This window comes from Mustela lutreola, chromosome 4, assembly GCF_030435805.1.
Source record: "Mustela lutreola isolate mMusLut2 chromosome 4, mMusLut2.pri, whole genome shotgun sequence".
Taxonomy (NCBI): Eukaryota; Metazoa; Chordata; class Mammalia; order Carnivora; family Mustelidae; genus Mustela; species Mustela lutreola.
In genome coordinates this window covers 15,520,220-15,547,722 of record NC_081293.1, presented here as the reverse complement: position 1 = coordinate 15,547,722, position 27,503 = coordinate 15,520,220, and the positions used below count along the sequence as shown (strand labels likewise).

The 27,503-nt window shown below is 40.8% G+C and overlaps 2 long non-coding RNA genes across 3 annotated transcripts in view; one reads left to right on the top strand and one right to left on the bottom strand.

Moving 5' to 3' along the window:
* Positions 1-2,149: 2,149 nt before the first annotated feature.
* LOC131830660 (uncharacterized) overlaps positions 2,150-27,503 on the bottom strand; it is a 33,491-nt gene continuing 8,137 nt past the window's right edge. The window contains exons 3-6 of one of the 2 annotated variants that reach the window (XR_009353260.1): positions 12,705-12,818; positions 12,261-12,366; positions 10,034-10,189; positions 2,150-2,428 (exon numbers count right to left, since the gene is read on the bottom strand). This is a non-coding gene — a long non-coding RNA (uncharacterized LOC131830660). The remainder of the gene's footprint in view (positions 2,429-10,033; positions 10,190-12,260; positions 12,367-12,704; positions 12,819-27,503) is intronic. The other variant, XR_009353261.1, reaches the window with a different exon arrangement.
* Positions 17,116-20,052, top strand: LOC131830661 (uncharacterized). The gene is made up of 2 exons (XR_009353262.1): positions 17,116-17,199; positions 19,840-20,052. It is a non-coding gene; the product is annotated as an uncharacterized LOC131830661 (long non-coding RNA).

Genomic DNA, 27,503 nt, shown 5'->3' with positions numbered 1-27,503 from the left:
CTCTCTGGAATTTTAGTTCTTTTTTTTTTTTTTTTTTTTTAAAGATTTTTATTTATTTATTTATTTGACAGACAGAGATCACAAGTAGGCAGAGAGGCAGGCAGAGAGAGAGGAAGGGAAGCAGGCTCCCCGTTGAGCAGAGAGCCCGATGTGGGGCTCGATCTCAAGACCCTGGGATCATGACCTGAGCCGAAGCAGAGGCTTTAACCCACTGAGTCACCCAGGTGCCCCTGGAATTTTAGTTCTTATAGTCTTACTGGGTCCATTGCTCTCTGATGTCTTTAAACTATGAATTTTGTAACTTACCTCTTTTTTCCCTAGCTGTTGTAGGAAGAACACTGGCTTTCGATGCCCTACTATATTTTCCCTAGAAGCAGAAGTCAGACATCAAGCTGTAATATTTCTTCAAAAGTTATTTGTCAAAGTTGAGACCTCTTACATAGAATCCCCTAACCTGTCTGAATAGGCAGGTTGTTTTCAGTAATCTTTCCACTGCAATACTACAGAATTAAGACCACCTTCATTTGTCACTATATTTCCAAACTTGTTAATCTTTACTTCTCCCAGTGATTTTTCCCCCATTCCATTAGCCACCCAAACACACATACACATATATAAAAACATATACACATTACAACGATATCAAACTACTGTAGTTCCCTCAGATAAGTCATGATGTTTCCTTTGCCTGGAATCCCCAATTTCTTCCTTATTTTCATAGGTAACTCTTCCTCATCCTTCTAGAATCATCACCTCTTGCTAGAAGCTTCCCGTCTTTTGCCATTCCTTTCTCCTATAACTCTATTCATTGTTCTGTATTCCTATCACAGAGCTATGTTGTGTTGAAATGATCTGTTTACTGATTGATTCTTCCCTCTGCCACACCCCCATCACACAGAATGGGATCCTTAAGAAAATTTGCCTTTTGGTCTTTTTGTCTCTAACACCCAGTGCAATGGGTTGGCGTTAATGTTGATTGAACGGTACTCTCTTCCAGAGTGTCATAATGCATTTTGATCCAGACGACTAAATAACAGCAAAGCCATTAAAAGCCTCATCTCCAAGGCTGTTTGACATTGATTTTTTTAAAGGTACATTTCCTGAAGTCTCATCGGTGCCAAAATATGAGGAAAGAAATAATTTCCCTCTGACTAAAGTGGGATAACTAATGATTTATTCTTTATATAATCAATAATCCTAGCTAGCACTTACATAACTCATACTAGGTGGTAAGCATTTTACACACATCATCTTATTTCATCTCTACAATCACTTTCTGAGTAGGCACTCTTTTTAGGCCCATTTTACAGAGAAAAAAATCTGAAGCACAGAGAGGTTAAATAAGTAGCAGGCTACAACCTAAACATAGGCTCTCTGGTTCCAGGGGCCATAAAATTAAATTAATTTTCTTGCCTTCCTTTCTCTCTTTTTTTTTTTTTTTTTTTTTTTTTTTAAAGATTTTATTTATTTTATTTGACAGAGAGAGATCACAAGTAGGCAGAGAGGCAGGCAGAGACAGAGGGGGAAGCAGGCTCCCTGCTGAGCAGAGAGCCCGATGCGGGGCTCGATCCCAGGACTCTGAGATCATGACCTGAGCCGAAGGCAGCGGCTTAATCCACTGAGCCACCCAGGCGCCCCCTTCCTTTCTCTCTTGTCTCTTTCTCTTAAATGTTCATTATCTAAACAGTACATTAGTACTTTCATATTGTGAAGAATTAAAAAAACAAAACAAAAAGTCCACTTTAATCTAACTTCCACCCAAATCCAGATTTCTTCTGCAGAGGTACTCACTGCTGTTTGTTTGGTGGGTATCCTTCTAGACCCATTTCTCTTTGCTTACATACAGATATACATTATGTATACATGTACATAAACACAGGGAAATAGCTTCCTATAGATTGCTGCAGGTTTCCATATCAGTACTTGTAGATCTATTTCATTTTTATGAAATGATGCATAGTATGGATACATTCCATAGTATTATAGTTTAGTTAACCATTTTCCTTTGTTTCTGATACCACTCGTTACATATAATGTTGCAACTGAATATCCTAGAATGTGTCTCTTTACAATTGTTTGCAAATATGTCTAGAAAAAAACACTAAGAAATAAAATTGCTGGGGAGGAAGATTGTGTCAACATTTTTTTTTAAATGGCAACAGACAGAGGCCTTCCAGTGAGACTATAAATTTTACTTTGTCATTCACAGATAAAAGGGCTTGAGGCTGCTGTGTTTCCAAGAAATCAATTCTGTATATAAACACCGTCACTCTCTGACACATGAAGGAAAGCCCAAGCCTTCCCTCTTAACCACTTCATCTTCAGGAAGAAAGGGTTTTGATGTAGGTTGTTGTACAAACAGATTCCTTGAGAACACACAATGGGTTTCCTGAAAAAGGAAGAGGCAGGCCAGAAGGAAGTGAATTTTCTGTGGGGGAAAAAAAAAGTGGGTCAAAGCTTTCTTTCTCCTCTTGAGTTTCTTTTTTCTATATTTTCTGACCTGTATGGTAAAACCAACCCAAGGGCACGTCCCTTTACCCTTGAAAGGCCACATTGGACAGCAGACAGTTCAGGGTTAAGAGAGAATGGAGTGAACAGTTCTGGAAAATTCTGCTCTAGTCCCCTAAGGATGATGAGAGCAACACACCAGAGACTATGAGGACCGAGGATTTAGCTAAAAGCAGTATACAGTTGCCTGAAGGTTCCCCTGCACATATACCCCTCACAACTCCAGAAAAGTCACAGAGGTAGTGACTCGTGATTGTTAGTGGCATCAAAATCACTTCTCATGAGACAAAACCAACAAGTATTGAAATGTATTTCTTTTTTTAAATGGCTTTAAAATTGGTTGCAAGTACTGTATTATTTCACATGTTATTTACAATGTTATTTTAAACATTATTTATAATGTTATTTTAAATTTTATCTTACTTGAATTTACTCCTAGCAGAATAAGTTGATAATACTCTCTGAGGCACTTAAAAAAAAAATAAATCAATGCAGTTCTATCCTTACACTGTAAGGATAAACAAGCTGTACTTTTAATACATGATTAAAGTTGCAGCACTCTCTGATAGCAAGTTAACTGACTAAATTTGTAATCATAAAACTAGAGCATATTATTATCACAGTCTAACTTATCACATTGCCAAAATCCAAATATGCTCTTTCCATATGTGTTTGATCAAGGAAAAACAAAAGGTATTTATGGCTTAATACTTTCATTGGTGCCATTTCCCTCTTGCACTGCTTGGGTTGCCATAAATATTTCAATTCCTCTCAGCAATCCTAGCTCTCTGTCTCGTAAGTACCTGTGAGTAATTCAGGGCATAAATACCAGGGATGCTCTGCTTAAGTTAGGGTACCGGACTGTGAAAGGAGCAAGCGAGAGTTTCTTGAGTCTCCACACTGCCACCTTCAGGTCAGACATGGATCTTTACTCTGCACTCTGGAATGTTAAAAATGAAATGAAATTTTAAAATAGTTGTCTCCCTCCCTTCAAGAAAGTTGCCACTTATTTAAACTCCACTGTGCATGAGGGCCTACGCTAAGAACTTTTTAACACTCCTTTCACTATTTATTTCTATAAGGTAAATCCTTGTTTATATAAGTTGATTCCTTCATTCATTCAACCAAGATATAAATAGGGGGCTGAGATAAAGATCAGAACAATCAGTAGGTAGGTTTAAATTGATTTAGCATTAAAGGAACAGTAGAAGTTAATCACAGAGAGAGCAAGGAAAAGATTATTTTAGACAAGGGTGCATATACAAAAGTTCTGTATTGGGGGGGGTGGCGGGGGAGGGAGGGGGGATTGACCAGTTCAAGGACTAGGACACCAACCACTGTCAGCTTGAGCAGACCAGAGTGAACTTGAATGATCACACTTCAAGATGGACAGGTAAGCAGGGACCAGTTACAAAAACCTGAAATTTGATTTTTAAACTAAATGTAATGAAAGACCACTTAAAGATGTTAAGTAGGGTAGTGAAATAAGTCAGAGAAAGACAACTATCATATGATCTCCCTGATATGAGGAAGTGGAGATGCAGTGTGGGGAGTTTGGGGGGTAGGAAAAGAATAAATGAAACAAGATGGGATCGGGTGGGAGACAAACCATCAGAGACTCTTAGTGTCACAAAACAAACTGAAGGTGACCAGGGGGAGGGGGGTCGGGGGGAGGTTATGGACATTGGGGAGGGCATGTACTATGGTGAGTGCTGTGACGTGTGTAAACCTGGCGTTTCACAGACCTGTACCCCGGGGCTAATAACACATTATATATTTATTAAAAAAAAAAAAGATTTTAAGCAGGGCAACGGTTACGGTTCATGACTTGCTGCTGCTATCTGGACATGGACCTGGGGGAGGGGTGGAGAACTGAAGTTCAGAGATCAGTAGGAGGCCATTACAGGTTTTGAGCTGAGAGATGATAGCAGCCCCAGAAGTGATGGCAATAGAAGTGAGGGATAAAAACATGAGCCAAAAGATATTTTACAAGCAGAATTGACAGGATTTGCTGCTGGATACGACAGGAGGATGGATGGGGAAGTACCGTGGATAATGTCTGAGTCCTCAAGAAGATCGCGGCTCCTTTTACTGAAATGGAGGCTGTTGGGATGGAGAAAAGAAGCAAGGGAAAGATTTGTGGAATTCAGTCTGGAACTTCACTTTGGCCATGAGTTTGAGATGTCGGTGAGACATTGCAGACAAGTTTAAATAGATGGCTTGATGTTTGGTTTCGAACCTTTGACTGGAGGTCTGGGTTGTAGACACAAATCTGAAATCGATCAGCATAATGGTAGTATTTAAATACATGGAAATTGGTGACATTATTTTTTGAAGGTAGGGTATGAAAGGGAGAAGAGAGGGTCCAGGACTGACTCCCGAGGAAAGCTAACATGGGATAGAGGAAAAGCCGGCAAAGGAGAAGATAGAAAAACTGAGATGGGAGGAAAATGAGGAATAGTGGCATTGAGTAAACAAGAGAAAAGAGAATTCTGTGAAGGGAAACATTGTCACATATATTTGCAGGCAGTGTGAGGGTAAATGTTTAACAAATGGCTATGGCGGGGAATGGCTCTCATCTGCGGCATTTGCTGATTTCTGTAAACGGCCTCATCATGGTGAATTTCAAGGTACCAACATGTCTTCACAGAACTTGGATGTTGCAAAAAGCCACGCATAATTAGCTGTCAGGCACCATTACTCTTGGACTCCAGGACAACACTGCTGCTGAGAGGGAGCACAAGATGAACACCGGAAAATGTGCACTGAATTTCACAAAAGGAAGGTCATTAGTGACCTTAATAAGGGTTGTTTTCAGACACTAGGGCAGAAGTGAGTTTGAAGTGGGTAGAGGAGTGCAATGAAGGTAAGAAATAAAGACAGTGCATGATTTTGGTAAAGAAACAAATGACAGGGGCACCTGGGTGGCTCAGAGGGTTAAGCCTCTGCCTTCGGCTCAGGTCATGATCTGAGGGTTCTGGGATCAAGCCCTGCATCGGGCTCTCTGCTCAGCAGGGAGCCTGCTTCCCCCTCTCCCTCTGCCTGCTTGTGATCTCTCTCTCTGTCAAATAAATAAATAAAATCTTAAAAAAAAAAAAAAACAGAAAAAAAGAAATGAATGGCAGCTAAAGGAAGAAGAGGAGTCAAGTTAAAAAAAAAGTTAAACTCAATGAGATTAAGATTTTTGTCCTGAAAATGCATCAAGTACGTGTAAATGGAAGAGATGGGATTTTAACCTGGCTTTGTTTGTCTCCAAAGCTTATGCCTTATTTAGAGCTACCTGGACTTTAGAGCAAAAAAAATTGTGTAAACTCTCTAAATATGGGATTATAGATGATTTTTAAAATACTTTCCAGTATTTTTCCAATCTTTTCATTAACAGAATAAATTACTCTCACAATCATAAAAATACTTACAAAACTATAATGAATTTTATATTTGCGGAGTAACTACTGAGATACAGCAAAGTATATGGAAACCATTGGCTAGTCAAATTCAGTGTAAATAACCCATGACCGAACAGTGCCACCTAGTGCAAAGCTTACTTCTCTGATAAATATTTACACTTTAATTCCATTTCATAGCTTATAAATCAACACATATTGAAATGTCTGTGAACTAAAATATCAAAAGGTGCGACCTTCAAAACTCCTGATTTTATAGATTCTAATTCTGAAATGGTTTCACAACAATAGATATGGGAAGGGTCCGTGTCCCATGTTTTGTGTAGTGCTAAGCCTGCTGACACAGCTCAAAAGATAACGGATAATGGTAGGAACAAGAAAGTGATGTAGCTTTCCGGCGAAAAAAATGGAACACTCTTGCATTGGAATCCAAAATAAATTATAATTATTTTTCTCTAGAATACAGTATGTAGTAATGGTATAAGTTACTTGGGAATGTGGATTTCATAAAGATGCTTTTTCCTTTGGCTTTGCAAGAAGACAGATCTCTGTGATCAGAGTGAGCATTCTTAGGACAGGTAGGGGTTGGGGCATGGATGTAGATGCAACAGGACCATTGTGGTGCCATTTTATAATTGTATACCATACCATTCATGGACAAATACAAACTATAAGATTATGTTGTATTTTTAGATTATAATTCTAAACTACAATAATTTTGAGTGAATATAAAATTTCAAACTAATAGAAATAGTTTTTTTTAAAGATTTATTTATTTGGGAGCGAGAGAGAGAATGCACATGAGCACAGGGGGGGAGGGGGAACAGAAGGAGAGAGAAACATCAGCAGACTCCACATGTCCAGAGCCAGAAGTGGGGCTCCATCCCACCTCCCTGAGATATGACCTGAGCCTAAACCTAGAGTTGGACACAACCAACTGAGCCACTCAGGTACCCCCTAGAATAGTTTTTTAAGAGCATGCATGTAATCATTTCTCTTTCTCTTTAGTGCTACATTTAATAGAATTACATTTCATTTTTTTCAAGTAGGAAAAAGAAATTGATTGCTATTTTCTAAAAAAGAGAGAAAAGTATATTACTTACAAGAATATTTATAGTAATACTACTTGAACTATAGAGTATGGTTTCACACAAAAATAAACATGCAGAAATCAATAGCTATCTTAAACACCAGAAGTAGTGGGTTAGAAAATATAAGGGGAAAAGATACTATTTACAGTACCATGAAAATCTTCCAAATTCTCGAAATATCATTAGAAGTATAAAAGTCACTGTAGCCCATTAGGATTGAACCACATGGGCGTTTAAATCCGTTTGATGGTGAGTTTTGGGAAAGTTGAGGACGGACTTATATTTAGTTTTGAGCACCTTCAAAATTTATCTTTCTTTGATGAAAACTTACTTTATATGAAAAATAGTCCTTTTTTAAACTTAAAAAAATAGCCTTATTTGTAGATGGGTAGATAATACAGCATTACACTGGGATTCGCCAAGTGGCTCCCGTGAAATTATTTGATCAGACTGCCACCTACAGGGCACAAGGAAAGCAGAGCGGCGTTAAAACACCACCTACCTGGTCTCAAGCACAGGATTAAGAAAAATGATAGGGCCGCCAGATAAATCCAGAACTCTCACTTAAGGTTGCTTTCAGTTAATTATCAATACTTTTGTGGTATAAGTATGTCCCAAATATTCCCTGTGACATATCGATACTGAACATTTTTTCATTGTTTACCTGAAATTCAAATTTAACTGGGCATATACAGTTTTATTTGCTAAATCTGGCAACCTTTAAAAATAAAGATAATAATGTTGACCACACTCTGCTGAGTAAAACCTTTCACTGGCCTCAGGGGAAGGTAGAAGCATCTTAACACAGTGCGTAAGAACCTTCACGTCTCTACTACCATCCGGTTCCTCTCTCTTTAGTACCAGCTTCCCGTCAACATTAAAATCTTTCCTTTGTTTAGGTACTTTGCTTGGCCTAGAATATACAGTTCCCTGGTTTGCTGTCTTTTAATATTGCTTATGATAATTTTATTATGTAATCACACCTTGCCTCAGGACTTACTAAGTGAATGTCAAATTATCACAGCAAATTATAATTAAATAATACATTACTTCAAGACAAAAACCAATGAGAACACGTAACTTACATAAAAACATTACCTTGGAAAGGCACACTGGAAAATGTTTTATCTCCTGAGAATTTTTGTGTTCTTATTTAAATGCTAATGAAACAAAAGTCCTGTTGAACTTAAATTGTATGTTTGTGTGTATCTGGCTATGCAACTTGCAGGGTCCTGGGTGACATAAAAGTGTGGAGCCTCTTGTTCAAAAATTGCGAAGAATTTCAATATGGTAATAGCATCATATTAACCCCAGGCAAGGGACCCTTGTAAGAGCAGGGCTCTGAGTGCTGCGGTCACCTGCTCTGTATACATTTTCGCCCTCAACTGAACATATTTAGAATTGAAATTTCTCTAAAGGAAATTCTTTTTGCTTAAACTAGAAGGATATGAATAATTTAAGATTCATGATGTTTCAAAGATCTTCTTAAATGGACCTATGAGACAATCAAGAAGAAAATTAAGCTGATAAGAATGTGGACTTTGCAGGTGCACCTGGCTGGTTCAGGCCATGAAGTGTGCGGCTTTTGATCTCAAGGTCATGAGTTCGAGCCCCTTGCTGGGTATAGAAACTACTTAAAAAAATAAAATCTTTTAAAAAGGAAGAATGTACACTTTGCAATCAATTCAAGGCTTATTTTCACGGCTGCCTGGTGGATTTATTGGTTGGTTTTCGGGATCCACAAACTCCCCCTAATTATAATCAAAATTGTGTGTGTGCTTGTGTATGTGTGTATGCATGTGTGTGTGTGTTTACATGTGCATTTTTTAGGCGAGAGCGTTCATCCAATTCTCAAAGGGATCAATAACCCAAAAAGACTTAAGAACCACTGTTCTATGAAATTATTTCTCTTTATTTCGATGTTATCTCTATAGCTAGCTATGTTTTACTTAAAGAAATGTCTGGTTTTAAAAAAAAAACTTTAAACAAAAGGGTTAGGGCAAATTTTTAAAACAATGTTTATTTTAAAACATAGAAAAGAAATATATAAAGAAAAATATAAGGAATAAACAAATAGATCAGTATCCCAGTCAGAGAAATCTGCAAGGTTCTACATTAAACCCTTACATCTTAGCTGCTACCATCAGAAAACGTTAAAGATAGTAAAATTGATCTTTAATTGCAATATTTATTATGTAATAGTATGTAATACTTATTGAACACTTATCATGATAAGTGTTACCAACTTTATACGCCCCCTTGCAGAAATGAGGAATCGAGCAAACAGAGGTTAAGAGCCGACACACAATGGATAGTAGTAACAGGTCTTGAATTGGTCACAAAGTCAATATTCTTTATAAGCTTCATTTTTTCTTCATTATTTAGTAGGTCCACTTAGCAAGATGTCAATACTTCGTAGAACTTTCAGTTAGGAGGTATCAAGATTAAAGATTTAGAACACTGAAAACGTAACCTTCCAGAAAGGTTTTTCACTCTGCCTCCAGGACACAACTTCTCTGTGGGTCTCCTTATGTCTCTACCTGGCCAGTCTTTCAGTCCTTGTATGGGATTTTCCCCTTTTCCCTGTCGGGACTTGAACCTCTTCTCTCCATCTATACACCCTCCGTAGGCAAAACTAATCCAGTCCCATGACCTTAAGTGCTTCCATATGTTGATGATTTTTAAATTTGTATCTCCAGGTTGGGACACTACTTTGAACTCTAGATTCATGTATTCAGCTACCTTCTCAACCTCTTCATTTAGGGTCTAATCAACATTTCAAGCTAAGCCTGACCAAAATGAACTGCTGATGCCCTTCCTTCAAGACTCTCAGTCTCATTCAGTAAATGGAGACCCCATTCTTCAGTTAGAACAAAAACTTTGGAGCCATCTGTGTCACTTCTCCCTCCCTCACACCCCGTACCAAATCTATTGGCAAATGAGGTCAACTTAACCTTCAAAATACGTCCAGATGAATAGAAAGCAAAATTCACCGACTTTCCTAACCCAAACCACCATTATCTCTCTTACCTGGATTATGGCAAAGTCTCGGTGATGGCCAGAGTTCCCAGTGTGGAAGGATAATTGACTGGTGGGCCCATCCATCATGAGTTCACATGGAGGCCATACGTCCCACAGAGAGCTTCCAGCTTCTGGCTGGTAGGGTATACTGGACCGGGTCCATTCCTGGGAGACAAGTGTTTTGCTGGTGGATGACTTTGGCTCAAGGACTCTCTGTTGGCCTTACCACACTTTCATAGAATGACAGTGTAGTTTCAGAACGCCCCATCAGACCTTCCTGCCCCTGTTCCGGCCCTTACCTGGGTAAGACCTACACTGCAATCTGAAGGCTCTTAACATCGCTTCTGGCCCTTTCCATGGGTCCTCCCAGCTGTTCCTTTTAATGATTCCCTCACACATCTTGTGCCAACATAGCTTCTCAGAGGACTCAGACTAACACGGTTTGTTCATCGGCCTTCCTGCTTCCACAATTACACTCCTACAGTCCATTTACGCAGCAGCCAGAAGGGATCAGGTGAAGACCAACCTCTTCACCTCTGGCTCTGGGCTCTACAAGATCTGGTCCTTGCTCTACCCATAGATCTCATCTCCTTTCTGCTGACTCTGCTTCGGCCACGCGAATCTCCTGGCTATTCTTAGACCTTTAGGTACGGTTTGCTTTCCTGTGCACTCGTCTTTCTCTGTGGAATGCTTGTGCCCCAGACATGTACATATTTTTATCCTTTTCCTTGTTCGGGTCTGTCACTCTCTATCCTCTTATCCTGGTTTATTTTTTCTTCATAGCATTAATCATCATTTGGCATATTATACATCTACTCTGGTTATTTGCTTATCAACTTCCTCTCCCCACTACAACACGAGCGCCATGAAAACAGAGGCTCTGTGTTCACTCCCATATCCCCAACACAAATAAAAGCCTATATATATATATATATATATATATATATATATATAGAGGCAGGCAGGGGCAGAGGGAGAGGGAGAGAATCTTAAACACACTCCACACCCAGTGTGGAGCCTGACATGTGGCTTGATCACAACCCTAAGATCATGACCTGAGCAGAAATCAAGAGTCAGAGGCTTAATTGACTCAGCCATCCAGGCACTCTTGAATAATAAATTCTTACTAAAAATCACATATAGGGTCATAAAAATCAAAGGAATTTACAAAGCATAGGTTTGATCAGTAACATCAGAGTTTTATGAAGAATGAGGACACAAGTAGAAAAATTAGTACCATAAGAAATTAAGGACACACATTTTTGTTTTCTTTTTTTTTGCTGATTATAAAAAATGCTATTTTTTTAAAAAACAAAATTCACATTTATCAGTAATCTATTTAATATAAAATATGAAGTAGTATTTTATTGCAAGCAAGCTCAAGTCACACTTGATTAGCTGAATTATAACCAGGAAAGTGCTAAAATATCAAGGGAGTAAAAGCTGTCTTTCTATGACTTTGAGAGAGTAAGTGATACCAGGGAATAGTCAGAAATCTATTTTTTTCAAGCATAGAGAGAAAAATATATAGGAAAACACTCAAGAATCTCCCTAATGCTGGGAATATATGACAGCAAATTAACTTACTGACTGTAATGGGAAGTAATTGGAAATATATCTGAATTTCTGTGAGATTTAATGAAACCGGAGTCTTGAACACACTTGAGATTAATTTTTCCAAAAAATCTATGTTGTCATGACACTCAAACCTACTTTTCTACTTTTTCCCTTTTCCTCTTCTCTTCTAGCTATATTCTTAAAGAAGGAAAAATAAAATCAAAACATTATTTAATCTCACTTAGAAAATCTGAGTCCCAAATGGTAAGTCAGTGGGTCCCACAAAATTTCTCTGACATGGTAGTTATGTGCATCCAAATGGCAGACTCTCTGGCATGGAAATAGAAGCCACAAAGTGCCTTTCTGGCCACCTGCCCTTTCTGAATATTACACTTAGAGACAACAGAAGAAAATGCAGATACTACATCCTGTCATTGATTCACTGTCCAGGAAATCAGAATTACTGAAGTGTTTAAATGACACAACTACTACCGGGAGTCTATGTGATCTTTGTCAAGTGACTAAAAGAAGCCAAGCAGAAATTACATTTCTGGTTTACCATTCAGCTATTGTATGCACTTGAATTAGTCCTCTTGATACTTCCGGAAATTATGGCAAAAATATGTAAGCATGTTTTAGAAATGCTTATGTATTATTATGGGGCAAAGAAAATATTTACCTTATTAAATTTTATTCTGCATCCCGTGAGGAAGCGTGGTCCAGTTTTCTTTTCTTTTCTCTTTTCTTCTCTTCCCTTTTCTTTCTTTCTTTCTTTCCTTCTTTTGCTGGTGAAAAAGCAAAACTGTGATCCATTGAACTATTTTAGGTAGTGCATGTGTGTTCAGAACAAAAGAATCCAAGATATATCAGAATATAGCATGATTTAACAGAATATTGAGTTGAGAGTCTACAGCCCTCTGTTCTCATTTTAAGCTGGACACGAGCTATCTGACTATGAGTAAGTTACAAAAAGTCTCAGAATTATTGACCTGTTGTTAACAAATCCCAATGAACATGTATTCTCTTCCAGGTTCTGGGAGTGGGTTCAGGGCTGGCTTAACTGCTTCTGGCTCAGGGATTCACATGAGCTTGGGACAGCTAGAGCTGCAGTCATCGGACTCACCTGGGGCTTGAGGCTCTGCTTCTAGGTTTACTTGCACGTCCAATGGCACAAGGCTCCAGGTCCTCGCTAGGTGGGCTCCTCCACAGGCTTGCTCACGAGGTGGCAGCTGACTTCCTCCAAAGGGAGTGATCCAAGAGTGAGAAAGTAATGAGGCAGGTGCTATGATATCCATGATCACTTCTTCAGAAACAATGACATCAATTCTGCTGTATCCTACCACTCACGTAAGCTGACCTTGATGCACCGTGGGAGAGGGGTGACACAAGGCTATGAACAGCAGAAGATGGGAATGACTGGGGAACATCTTGAAGGCTGCCTATCACATTCTCTGACCTCCTTTTCCTGATCTATAGTGAGCTTTTTTATACTACATGACCTTGGAGGTTAGTGACCTCCTCTCTCCCAGGTGCTGCTTCCAGACCTTGGTTTTCACTCTCACATAGAAAATCCTATTCCTATTACTCGGCCATCAGAAAGAACGAAATCTTGCCATTTGCAATGACATGAATGGAACTAGAGGGTATTATGCTAAGCTAAGTCAGTCAGAGAAAAACAAATACTATATGATGTCACTCATCTGTGGAATTTAAGAAACAAAACAGATGAACATAGGGGAAGAGGAGGAAAAATAAAATGGGATAAGTCAAAGAGGGAGGCAAATCATAAGAGACTCAACTACAGGAAACAAACTGAGGGTTGCTGGAGGGGAGGTAGGTGGGGGATGGGGTAATTGGGTGATGGCATTACGGACGGCACTTGATGTAATGAACACTTGGTATTCCATGCAACTGATGAGTCGCTACATTCACTAAATTCTATCCCTGAAACTAATAATAAAATAAAATAAAATAAGAAGAAAATCCTATTCCTCTTAGCTGTAAGCCATACAGTTAAACCTTTCTCCACCCATCCATGTCGCTGTCATTTCTAGACTTCCTGGTCACCGTCCTTCATCTCTGTAACTTAGCACCTGACCTACAGTTGTCCTTTTCACTCCAAGTCCTGTCATTATTCTAAGACTTCCATGTCCTCATGGGTGACTCATCCGTTATCATGGCCTTCAAGTTCCTTAAACTCCCCATCTCCAATGCCCTTCTCAGCCACCTCACTTCAGAGCCCATTCCCTACGATCACCCTGAATTTGTCATCACCAAAACTTCAACTCTGTAAACCATAAATGTAATCACTTTACTCTCTTGCTATAACTTCCCATTTATCTGATCCTCTCATCAACCGTCCCAAGATGGGTCCCCCAGATCTGAATGGAACTTCCAGGAAATGGTCAAATCTACTTTCTCTGCATCCGATCTCTCTTGTCTTCACTTCATATTGGATCTTAGAGGCCATCACTTGAAGAACCACTCTCTGGAAAGACTCCTCACCTCCTTTGTCTCATGGTCTTTCTTTTACATGTGCCTTAGTCCCGATTGCTTTCGATGGACTATCTTACACCTTCTCTGTCACCTGCCACCAGGCCACTGAAGGCTGCTGGAGAAAATCACATGACTGCGGGCTACGCAGATGGTCCTCACGTTCACACAGGCTTCCACGGCTGTCCACCAGCATCCTTGCCAGCGCTCTCCTCCAGTTGCACGGAGACTATTTCAAATACTCCCCACTTTCCGTATCTGCCCCTGCCACCTCTCCCATCCCCTTCATTTGCTCTCTCACTCTCCAAGGAAAATAAAATCCATTATCTGGACTCTCTATGTCTAGACTCATTCTTTCCTCTTTTCCTCTTTTAATGAAAGAAGAGCTTCACCTCTGACTTGAAGTCTGTCTCTGACTAAAATTCCATTCCTTCTCACCTCCTCAGAAATCCTGACATTTCTTTTAACCCAGTGCAGTCTCACAGCCACTTTCTCTTCTTCCCTGAAGTAGTCCCTTGTCTTACTCTGTTGCCTTCTTTTATCTAAAACTACTGTCCACTATGGTACCACTAGCCACATGACTTGAAATATAGCTAGTCCCAAATGATAAATCCTCACCAGCCTTCAGAAACTTAGTATTTAAAGAAAATAATGTATATTATCTCTTTAATCACTTTCCATATTAATTGCATATTGCATGTATAGATTTCTGGGGGGCAGAACAGGATAGCTAGATTGACCTCTAATTCCTAAATACTCTATTCTGTGACCTGTATTATGAAGTTATCTGGTCCCCTTTATCTGAATGACATAACACATTTTCCTCTGTATATATAATCAAGAGTAAATTCCTTACATAGTTGCGCCCAATATAAAAAAATGCTATCTTTATTCACAAAGTAAAAGAAATGAGTTATCTTTTACTTTAATATTAACTGTGTTCATAAAGTAGAGAACTATGTAATGACTTTTTCTGGGAAAGTGAAATGTGACTATTTTCTTCTTTAGCTCCTTTACATAATAATATACTATGATATACTACACTATGTAAAGTGTAGAGTCTCATACACTATACCACACATGGTATTTATATGTGAGATGAATAATGCTACAGAGGCTATTAATACTTGAATATAGGGTTGTTTGTTTTTTTTAAAATTTTAGCCCAGTGGAACCTATTCCAGACCTCTGACTTCAGAAGAGTAAGATAATACTTTTTATTGTTTTAAGCTACAAAATTTGTAGTAAATTCTTAAAGCAGGAATGAGAAGCTTGTACACTAATTTCAGACCCTAAAGTCTCCTTTTTTTTTAAACAAAATGATTTTATCATTACACAGGTTCTGTGTAATGGGGCCAGGAGTCGGGATAGTTTAGATGGGTCCTCTGCTCAGGGTTTTACGGACTGCAGTCCAGGCATGGGCCTAGTGTTGCTTTCTTGCTGGTTATCAGTCAGGGGCTGCTCTTAGCTCCTAGAGGCCCCCAAAGATTTTTTCCATATGACCGTCTCGCAAATGGCTATTTGATTCTTCAAGGCTAGCATGAGAATCACTTTGACCTCCAAAAGCTGCTTTTATTTATTTTTTCATCATGATACATCCACTCTTTAATCCCCATCACTATTTCTCCTACCCCCAACACATACCTCTCCTCTGGTAATCATCAGTATCAGTTTGCTCTCTGTTATGAGACACAGGCCAGGATGATTGATGTCACTACCCTTTGCCGGCACCTCTGCCTCGTCCCGGGCTCTGTATCTTGATGAGCTCCGGGCTTATTTCTTCACCCTCTTCCCTACCTTATCTACATCCATCCCCTGGGTGGTTGCACCCAGCTTCATGCACTGAAATCCTCCTGTAAGCCTTGACCTCCCCACCGCAAATCGACGTTGGTATATCTAATTGCCTGTTCAGCATCTCCACTTGGGTGTCTCCTCGACATCTTATAGACTGAAAGCAGAACGCTTGATTCCCCTCCCCCCAAAAGTTCACTTCTCCCTGAGTATTTTCTGAATTTAAAAATGACACCATCATTGCAGTCATTCGGGCCAAAAGCCTGGTGTCTTCCTTGATCTCGCTCTTCCCTCATTCATATCCAATTTTTCAGCAAATCTTGTCCACTTTACCTGTGAAATGTATCCAGAGTCCAACTATTCTCCACACTTCTTCCACCAAGTCACCATTGCCTCCAACTGGAAAAACAGGAGCCTCGCACCTGGACTCCCTGCTTCTATTCTTGCTTCCTCCATAGTTGATTTTCCACATAGCTGCAGTCAGAGTGATATCTAAAAATGTAAATGGAACATTTCTGTTCAAAACCGTCAAATAGTTTCCAGTTTCACTCAAAATAAAATCCCAAATCCCTATGCCTTTGCCCTGTGGTAAGATCTTGGTCTAACTGAGACAACCGTAACCTGGAATTTTTATGGAGGACTGTGGCAGGGAACAGTACTAGACATCCTGCAATATATGGGGTGTTCCCATAAAAGGAAGACTTGTTTCTTATTCTATAGGATTCTTGAATTTCTGGCTGGATATGCAGGTGAAAAGCCTATTTACTATTAGTTGAGAATTTAATATGTAACCCAATGTCCAGGAAAGCACTACTCTGTAAATCAAGTGGAAGTGGCACATTATTTTTCTTGGAACATTACCAACAACTGCTCACCACTTTGGAGAATCACATTGTTCTTGGCAATACCATTGGCTATTTGCATCACTCGTATAACACACCTGAACACATTTATAGTTATCATCTTTATGCTGATTCCACGTGTAGATATAAACATCTTTTACCCTCCTGTATTGTAATTGAGTCTCTGCATTTATATGTTAAGACACACATAATTCTATAATTTTGGTCCAAATCCATCCTCCTCAACTCCACTTTCTGGTGTAGGTCTAGAAAAGGGCAACTGTATTTCCCTTTACCAGGTACCGCTGTGCCCACTTCTGCCAGCAGAGGGTGCTAGAGGGAAGGTATTAGGCAGGAGAAGAAAAGCCCCTCTCCAGTCCTTTGTGATTCCTGCCTTTGTGACTTCAACGACACTCCGACACTCCTTTCCTCTGCTAATGGCAGCTGGCTCCAGTCTTCAGCTTCTTTGGTACTTCCAAAATGAGCTTCCAGGTAATCCCCTGAAGTACTGGTATGAGCAAGACAGCACTTCTTTCTCAGGAGTCTAAGCCTTAGGTCTACGTGGCCCCTCTTCCAAGCCTCTAATTTCTGAAAACACCAACCTCTTCTCTTTGTTCCTCTAGCAGGTTAATACATGGGTCTCAACTTTTGCTTTTTTAGTCCTTCAAGCTCCATCGCAACACATTTTTTATATTAAATTCTCTCCTGGGGGAGAACTGAGGATGGCTCTGTTGGTTAAGCATCTGATTTTTTTTTTATTAAGATGTTATTTATGTATTTGAGAGTGTGCGAGAGAAAGTGAGAGAAAGAGCGAGCGAGCACAAGTGGGAGAGAGCGCTAAAAGGAAAGGGAGGAGCAGACTCCCTGCTGAGTGCAGAGCCTGATGCCAGCCGGATCTCAGGACCACAAGACAATGACCAGAGCAGACGACAGCCACTTAAGTGACTGAGCCACCCAGGCACTTCCCAAGCCCCCCCCCCCCCCTTGATTTCATCTCGGGTCATGATCTCGGAGTAGTGAGATCGAGCTCTGTGTCAGGCTCCACACTCAGCGAGGAGTCTGCTTGAGATTCTCCCTCTTCTTCCACGCCCCCACCCCTCTTGCACACATTCTTTCTCTCTCTCTCTCTCTCCAGAATAAATAAATCTTTAAAAAATTTCTCTCTGCTGAAATGATGGGTGTGGTTTCTGTTTTCCTGACTTCATTCTAATGGGTACTTGCGGCCAGAGTGGTTCCAGGAAATAGACCCTCCAAGATGGGATTTGGGATTGGTTGGTTCTATCCCTAACTCTGCAATCACCTGAGCTCTTTGCCTACAGAAAATTGTTATCTGGTTATCTGTGGTCATATAATGCATCATGATTACCTGATGTGTCACCTGTAGTTGACTGTGCCTACTGAAACAAATGGTCTGGAGGACCAAGTGGTGGTTGCACTTGGTAATGAGCTATGGTAAAACTGATGACTACAAGAACTGTGAGGTCAGTGGCTGCTTCCGAACATGCTGGAGAGCTTATGGAAAGGAAATAACAAGATCAGGGTTTTAAACTTTCATCTCAGGTCACAGCCAGGGGACTAGAGAGTATCCATGGCAGCTCTAAGATAATCTACTCATTCCCAGAGTGACAGCGTCAAACTTACTGAAAATCACATCCAAAATTAGTTGTCTGGGTTGCAAAACAATAACTTAAGTTGAATATACAGACTATCCAAGTATCTTATGTTAAACTTCTGGCATTAAGAAGGAATAGATGTGAGGCTCGAAAGGGCGACTTCTGATGGAATTTAACAAATATGAGAATTTGAACTCCCAGATCTCTCTAAGCCCCTGATGTCAAGCCTGCTTTCCTGTGTCTGGGGAGAATAGATTCACTTAAAGATCTCCTGTAACCTCACTCTGGGGAATCGGCCTTGCAAAGACATGCCAATCATTCTCAAGATGCACCCTGACCAGCCCCGAATCCTCTAGACTCAAAAGTAGAGTCCACTTGGCATACTCCAAGGAGATGAATACAAAGTTTGGCCTAGGATGACATAGCTTATACTCTCTAAGAATTTCCAGATTTTTCCAATATACAGAAAGGTAAAAACAAATATATATAAAGACTAAACTGTTGGAAATGGATTTGAGAAGTATTACTCCAAGGAGGAAAGCATACAAAACAGGATCCGGGAAAATGTACAAATATAAATGCCCTTGCAAGAGATCCCGGTGGTAACGTATAAACTAGCAGAGCTGTCAGCTTCCCACCACACGGCTGGAACTGCTTGACTGCCCGATGATTATAAGGCGGAAAATTCACAGCCCTTTATTATTATTTAAGCCCAATGCAGGACTAAGACTATTACCTGACAGATACTGTTTAATACCTCCAAACTTCAGGCTGAGGTCCTTACTTTAAGAGGGACTTTTCTTGGGAAGACTCATTTCACAGTTAAAGGTGAGGGTTGTTAGTAGCAGACGTACTGCTCTATCATCCCTACCACGGCTCCTTCCACAGTGTCAATGCCGAGCCAAAGGTTCATAGTGTGGATCCTACCTTCTCAGTTCACACTTCTCAAGTCAGTTCCTACAACTGCAGTCTGATGAATCCACAAATGGATTAATCCACAATGTATGGGGACCTAAAACATTCTCATCACCCCCAACATGGTTTCATGACAGAATGCAAGGAAGGAGCCAGACTCATTTGAAGAGAAAACAAGATGATGACCACTGTAATACCATGTAAAAAAAATAGAATCTAGCCTTGATGCATTTCTGGGTAATGAAATTAAGTAATTATAGATCTTCTCAAGCTTCATCTTAGAAACTTTAATGAAATTACAGAAACCTATGAAATTGGTTTTATAGTGCATGAGTGGTGGGAAATAGGATGATAAGGGAAGAAAAAATAACATTCCTTTAAACACCATTTTATATAGGTCTATATCAGTCAGGATTCAGTCAGAGATCCAGAACCATTAGAATCTCTCTCTCTCTCTCTCTCTCTCTCACACACACACACACACACACACACAGAGAGACACAGATTTATTACAAGGATTAAACTTTATGCTGTGGTGGGAGCTGATAAAAGCAGTTCCTGTAAGGCTGTCTTCATATCTGATGCTAGCCCTTGAAATCTGCAGGCGGGCAGTTGAGAAGAGAGATGTCAAGTGGTGACTGGAATCCGTGTCAGCCTCACTGTCTCCAGCTTTAATGATGTGGGTATCATGCCCGAGAAGCTGGCGCCCTGTGTCCCACAGATAAGTGCAGATCTGGAGGAGGAAGTCAGAGAGCCCAGGGAAGATCCAGGGGAAGGTGAAGCAGCAGCAGGCTGGCTGCCCGCCCACACTGAGGAGGTGAGTCAGCAGACAAACAACAATGTGCATGAGCTGCGGAAGCACCCGGAGACCCTTCCCCAAACTTCTGAGCCTAAAAAGATTACATATTTGCCACCACATATTTGCACCTCACATCTCACACAAAAATGTCTCTTGCGGCACACCCTAGCTGGACATATCTAGGGGAGGGAATCATGGGAGTTGTAGTTCAGCCCAACCTGCTGGACACACTACAAAGGTTCTGCAGTCCATGGATTCCCTGTCAACTTGGCACACATACATCTCTTGAAATTACACAATTTCCAAATGAAAGCAATAAAAAGTCAAATTGTCACCTAACACGTACAATTATCCCATATATAACCTAAACCACATTAACCGTATTCCCAAAAGAGGCTATGAAATCTCTCCGTCGTCTTCGGGTGATGTTCATTCCTTTTTGAGTTAATTTATACTCTCCCTTTTGTACCCTATAATTTAACTACTGAGATGACAGGGGAATAAGAAGGGGATGAAAGTGGATAAATATATATATATATACACACACACACATACATACATACATATACATAAATAGAAACATATTCATATACAATAGAAAAATTACCCATAATGGCTTTTGCCCTTATTTCTGCAACTGGTCACATGGTCCTAACTTGTATATACCACCTTCTACTACTAATTTCATATTCCCCTTACCCTTAGCAAGCGCCTCAACTGGCTGTGGTTTCTTTGGTGACTCAAATGTCTGTTCCAGGGGAGTCTGGGACATTAGCAATGCAGCCTAAATTGGGCTGTTGTAGTTTTCCATTGACTGTAATCATAGGACCTGGAAGCAAGACTAAAAGCAGCCTAGAAGACAGCTGCATTCTAGACATACTCCTCCTCGCTCCCACTGAGCAGTAGCAACCCAACTCTCATTCTTGAGTTGGGATAAACGACCCCAGCCAGGGCACAACCCTTCTTGTTTGCTTGTTGATTCACTGGCAAAAAGCCCCAAGTGGGCATATCACAATTTCAACTCCCAGGTCAATGGAATCACTGTCATGCCCCCTTTTGGAAACATTCCTCTCGTTCCAACTAAGGCCTTTCAGCCAGCAGAATCTAATGTTATCCTGATCAAGAGCCAGTATTGCACACCCATTTCCACCCTTAATTTCCAGACTCATGAATCATGGCTCCAGAGAAACAGCAACACACATTGCTGCTGGATAGTATGTATTACACCCCGGGACACCGTGACACATGGTGCTGCCACTTCACCACCACTGTAACTGAGTTCTATTTATTTATGCTTCAGATTTTATTTATTTACTTGACAGAGAGAGTCTGCACACGCAGGGGAAGCGGCAGGCAGAGGGAGAAGGAGAAACACACTCCCCACGGAGCAAGGAGCCCGATGCACGACCCAGTCCCAGGACCCTGAGATCATGACCTGAGCCAAGGGCAGATGCTCAACCGACTGAGCCACCCGGCCACCCTGTAACCATTGTTCTAGCAAGCCAGCTGCTTCTGGTTTATAAGAAATAGGGGATGCCCCAGGAATTACATGAGCAGCATGGACCAATCACCATATTTGATTTGCTCTAAAATCAGTTATTTGATCAGAAGCAATGCTGTATGGAACACAATGACAGTAGATAGATTTTTAAGTCTGTAAGTTATCGTTCCTGAGGGATGAAAAACAAAAAAGCACCGAGGGATGAAAAAAGTCCATGTCCAGAGCAAGCGTCTATCCTGATGAGAACAGAATGCTGTCCCCCACCCCCGCCATGATGAAAACAGGGCGGTAGAATTGAGCTGCCACAGGAAGCTGACTTATGCTCCTTGGGATGGTTCCACATTGGGTGCTCAGTGCTGGTCTCTGCAATTGGTAGTTTGGACACTCAACAGTGGCTTTGTTACATTGGTCTCGGTGAGGGGACTCCATGTTTCTTGTCCCATGCTTAACCTCCCATCCTTGCTGGAGTGGTCACCTTGTGAGCCCACTGGGCAATGATAGGAGTGGTTGGGGACAGAGGCTGATGGACCCCCGCAAAATACGTCATCTTATCCAGCGGATTAAAATTCTGTACAGAGGCTGCCTCTGGAGCGTGTTTACACAGGATGAAAATAATATTTATTCTCTGTTCCCACTCAGAGAGCTCTAGCTACATACTTCGTCCTCAGACCTCCTTGTCACCAATCTTCCAACCATGCTCTTTCCAAATTCCTGACCACACAGCCAAACCATCAACCATATCTCAGGAATCAGTGGGCACACCCCTATCTCCAGCTACCTCCACTTTCAGGAAAAGCAAATAACCTGGTGTACTGTTTGCACGTTCTGCTCTCTGGAAGCTTCCCTGTGTTGCAGGGTCGTCTTGGAGTGGGGCCGTGGTGCCAGAGCTGCCCACTTCCAGGCAGTATCAGTAGGTAATGCAAAACCATCTGGAAACCAAACCAGAATTATTATTATTTTTTTTTCCCCTAGCAAACTGGTCAGAGAATTCCTCATGAGGCCACAAGTGATAACTGAGGGAGAAACTGTTGTAGAAGTAGGGCCCTGGTCCTCTGGGCCACTTCCTCATGCAACTTACTTGTATCTTCAGAATCTTCTCGAGCTCAGTCTCGTATCTATGAAGTGCTGCTGCACGTGCCCGACTTACTGGATGACTTAATGGGTCGCACACAAGGTCATTACAGGTCACACAATACCAGGTCATTAAGCACAGCTTAGGTCTCATGGGACTGTGGTGGTCCCCTGCCAAGCATTCAGTGTCTACTAAGGACTCAGAGCCTTATATAAAAGCATAGTGTTATACGGATAATTTTATATGGCTTGACTCCAAAATCCAGAGTCTGTACTGCAGCTCTTGTGTACGAGACTGCCCAGTGCTCCAGGCAGGAACGCTGTCCTCCACCGATGCTTCACATACCGTTGGGTCTGCTGGGTCACAGGACCCAAGCACCAGACCCGTGTATACCACTGCCTAAACCTGCTACAGAACCTTCTATTGTTTGAAGACCCACTCAAAACTGGCAGCTTTTGGGGTCATTTAGTAATGGGTCAGAGTAGTGGGCAAATTTTTGCTTCCAAATTCCAAAGAGGTCTACTAGGTCTTCTGCTTTTTATTAGTGGTAGCGTGGGGCCAGATGTGAACTTGTCCATCACATGGAAAAGATATTTGATGTGCCCCAGACCTCTGAATCCCTAGAAGTGTCCCCAAGGTGGCAAGCCTCTATGGTTTTGTGGGCTTTCTTTCCTACCTCCTGGTCCATATGTCTCTTAACAACACGCATAAAGATATTAATACTTCATCCTCAGCAATCAGCAGAATGTCATCAAGGTATAAGAGCAGCATGATGTTCAATGGAATGGAAGGGTAATCAAGGTTTCTGCAACCAGATTATGACAGAGAGGTAGAGAGAGATCTTCCAGCTAAAACAGTGAAGGCGTATTGTTGGGCCTGCCTGCTGAAAACAGACTGCACTTGATGATCTTGACAAAAGGTCAGCAAACTATTGCACAAAGAAAAAAGTCTGGCCCATCACCTGTTTTTATAAATAAAATTTTATTGGAATGCAACAATCTCCATTCATTTACATATTGTTTATAGATGCTTTTGCACTACAGTGCAGATCTGAGTAGTTGTGACAGAGATCTATGGCCCACGAATCCTAAAATATTTACCATCTGGCCATTTATAGAAAAATTGCTGATCTCTGATAATAAGGAAAATACATTTGCCTTATTTATAGCTATTAGCCAGATGCAAAAGGATATGTTGATTTGCTTCAGCTATGAAAGCACATCTGGAACAACAGCTGCAATCCGAGTTACCGCCTAATTAGGTTTACAAAAATCCACTGTGGTTATACGAGTTTCTTCTGTTTTCTGTAGGGTAAACAGGCAAGTTGCATGGAGAGGTGAGAGAGATCACCATCACTGCATCCTTTCCATCCTTAAGAGCGGCACTAATCTCTGGAATCCTTCCATTAACATAACAGTGCCTCACTATTTTCATAAACAGAGGCAGTTCTAGTAGCTTCCACTTGGTCTTTTCTGCCATACTAGCATTCACTCTATGAGCCAGGGAATCAATGTGGATTCTGCCAGTTGCCGAGTGTGTCTACTTCAGTTATGCCTTATAAATCTGCGCAAATACCCACAGGCTAGATTCAGGTACCCACCGGGACCACTATGAAAAGAACCTGAGCCAAAACTCCACGGATCATCTAACAGTGATTTTTTTAAGGCTCTACTCTGACTGTTGGGTTTCAGGAGTCTCTAAGAATTAGTTCAGTTCAGAGCTAGTATATAGTAATCCCTTAAAAAGTCTGAGTCTAGAAAGACCCTTAAAAAGTCTGAGGCTAGAAAGACCAATAGAATAAATGTTTGGAAGTACGGCATGGTCCATTCTCAAGAGTACCTGGCTTTCCCTTTATTCACGTGACTCCAGATCTGTGAAATGACTCAGGTCTGGGAAATGACTGAGTAACTGAGGCTGTCTACTTTGGTGATTCAAGTTGGACTTCTGTTCATTAGATCAAGTGAGACCTTAGTGGTGACGCCACCTGCTTTAACTGTAGGGACACCATGATTAACTAGCTAATGCCAAAGATCTCTGTAGTTTAGGCTACTTTAATTACTGCTTTGCCTCTGTTGCCCATTATGTTAACTAAATTTACCTTGACTTTGGTAATTAAATGCTGCCACTTGGCCCCTGCCATCCTAGGATCCCATCATCCCCATTTAATTTAAGGATCCCAATTCAATGGTAGCAGTTCCCAACTGTAATCACTCGCCTAGAGAAGAGCCACCCCAGAACTCTTCAAGAATCTGGGGTTCCCCTCATGACTCTTTCTCACTGCTGTGGAAAAGACTGTATCCCGTGAGTCCTCTTGAATATAGTCAGAGGCTGGGTGAGCAGGTCTTACATGATTAATCCACTAACACTCCAGTTTCCTTAAACATTACAATTTCCTGAAGAGCTTCCTCTATAATATACAAAAGAAGTGTGGCATTTCCACTTCATGTAATGGGAGGTGCTTTTGGGTCCAGATTTTGGGTCAACCAATCAAACAAACAATTAGATCTATTCCATGCTCATTCAACACACTGAACCTGGAGTCTCTGATTATCTGTGAGCCAACATTTGGCCCGATCTAACTTTATATTCCTTCCATCCGGATCTTGCATCCTTAAGGTCTATTCCCAAACACATTCTCTAAGTTTTCTTATAAGTGGTCAAAAGCGTGCTGGCGGACACATTACCTTTAAGAAAGCAATACCAAAACTGACAGCTGACTTCTCAAAAAAATGGAAGCCCGCAAAATGGAATGACATCTTTAGGATATGAAGAGAAAAATACGCACCAACCAAAAATTCCAGTGAAATATTTTTCAACATTGAAAGTCAAATAAGTGAATAAGCAGACACAGATAAAATAATACATAAAGTAATGGTATCTTTCAAAATGAAGGTGAAATAAGGATGTTTTCAGACAAAAAGGGAAGAAAACCCCAAAACAAAAAACAAGACTTTAGGGGTGCCTGCGTGGCTCAGTCAGCTGAGTGTGTACCTTCGGCTGAGGTCATGATCCCAGGGACCTGGATTGAGCCCCGCATTGGGTGACCTGCTCAGCGGGGAGTCTGTTTCTCCATCTCCCTTCGCTTGCTGCTCTCCCACTAGTGTTCTTTCTCTAATAAATAAAATCTCTAAAAAAAAAAAAGTCTAAGTACAATAGATTCTTTCTGTAGTTTTGTCAACGCTTGCTTTCTATATCTTGTCTCTACCACATATTATGTACAGGAACATAAAAATTACATCATCTTAATCCACTGTTATTTTACCAATATGTTATATCTGTTTTTAGCTCTTGTGATGTTTTTCATCTTCAATCCTTTTTTTTTTTTAAAGATTTTATTTATTCATTTGACAGAGATCACAAGTAGGCAGAGAGGCAGGCAAAGAGAAAGGAGGAAGCAGGCTCCCTGCTGAGCCGAAGTGTCCCCATCTTCAACTATGTTTTGTCTATACTTGTTACCCTGATTGATTCATATTTCTTTTTTTTTTTTAAGATTTTTATTTATTTATTTGACAAAGAGAGATCACAAGTAGGCAGAGAGGCAGGCAGAGAGAGGAGGAAGCAGGCTCCCTGCTGAGCAAAGAGCCCGATGCGGGGCTCGATCCCAGGACCCTGAGATCATGACCTGAGCCGAAGGCAGAGGCTTTAACCCACTGAGCCACCCAGGCACCCTTGATTCATATTTCTAAGTTATATCTTTTTCTATTCCTTTATTAGAGCTTCTCTTTACCCTTTTAAATATGACTCTTCTAGAAAATATGGTACTAGGTATTTTTAAAAAACCAATCTATGTATCTCTGGCTTTTAATTGGTGAGTTTGGTCCATTTCTGTATATTATAATTAATACAAAAACTTATTTTGTTTTCTATTTTTCAAGCTTTGATGTATTTTTTCCCATATTTCATTGGACTGGGCAAAAATTTTTGTACTGAATTTGAAAGTTATACTTTGTATTTTTATTTTTCTAGTGGTTACTCAGAATTCAATACTACATTTCCCAACCACCAGGTGTGGTTATATAAGTTCTGGCTGATGAAATGCAAGCAGAAGTGTGGAACTTTCAGAAGGCGTTTGTAAAAAGGGAAGAGGTAGACCCTTTCCTCCTTGCTTCCTCCTGCTACTTTTTCCAAAATTGGAAACTGGAGCTTCAGTACCTATATGGGCCCATGAAGTGATTTTGAGTGTGGCTGTGCTAGACGGTACACAGAAAGTTAAGAGTGTGTCTCCATGATAATGTCCTGATATAGTCCTGGCTACCGACCAGGCTAAAGGCAAAGAAACTTCTTTAAGTTACTGTTATTTGAGATTTTTTTTTTTTTTTTTTTTTGTCACGTGCAGCTGCTGGACCTAATACGGCATGGTTCAATTCCAGGAATTGTTTCTTTAATTGTAATTAATCTCTTAGCCTATGGGATGAAGGTCTATCTCCCTTGGTCTACAGACAGTCTGTAGCACTTGGCCTTTCCATCTGGACTTCTTCCACTCTAATTCCCACACACTGTGGATTTCCCCGAAAGTAGAGCCTGGGATGAAGACTTGACTGTAAGTAGTTTACTTCAGGTCCTGGGAAGTGAGGGTCGAGGGAGAATACGAACAAAGGAAGGAAGGTGTAATAGGGCTACTGCGGTCACTACTGTGGTCAGTGGGTCCTTGATCCTACTGGGATCTTCTGAGAAGTGCTCAGAACACTTCCTAGAATTGCTTCCCACCACAGAGATAGGACACTGGAATATTTACTCACTAGATTCCAAACCTTCTTGGCTAAGACTTGTCCTCGCGGGTTCTAACTTCACCATGCTTTCGGAAAGAGCAGGCTCCCCATACAGAATTTCCAGTGGCAGAAATTCTAACGAGAGTAGCATGAGACTGAGATGAGATGCTGTCACCGTGAGGTGAAT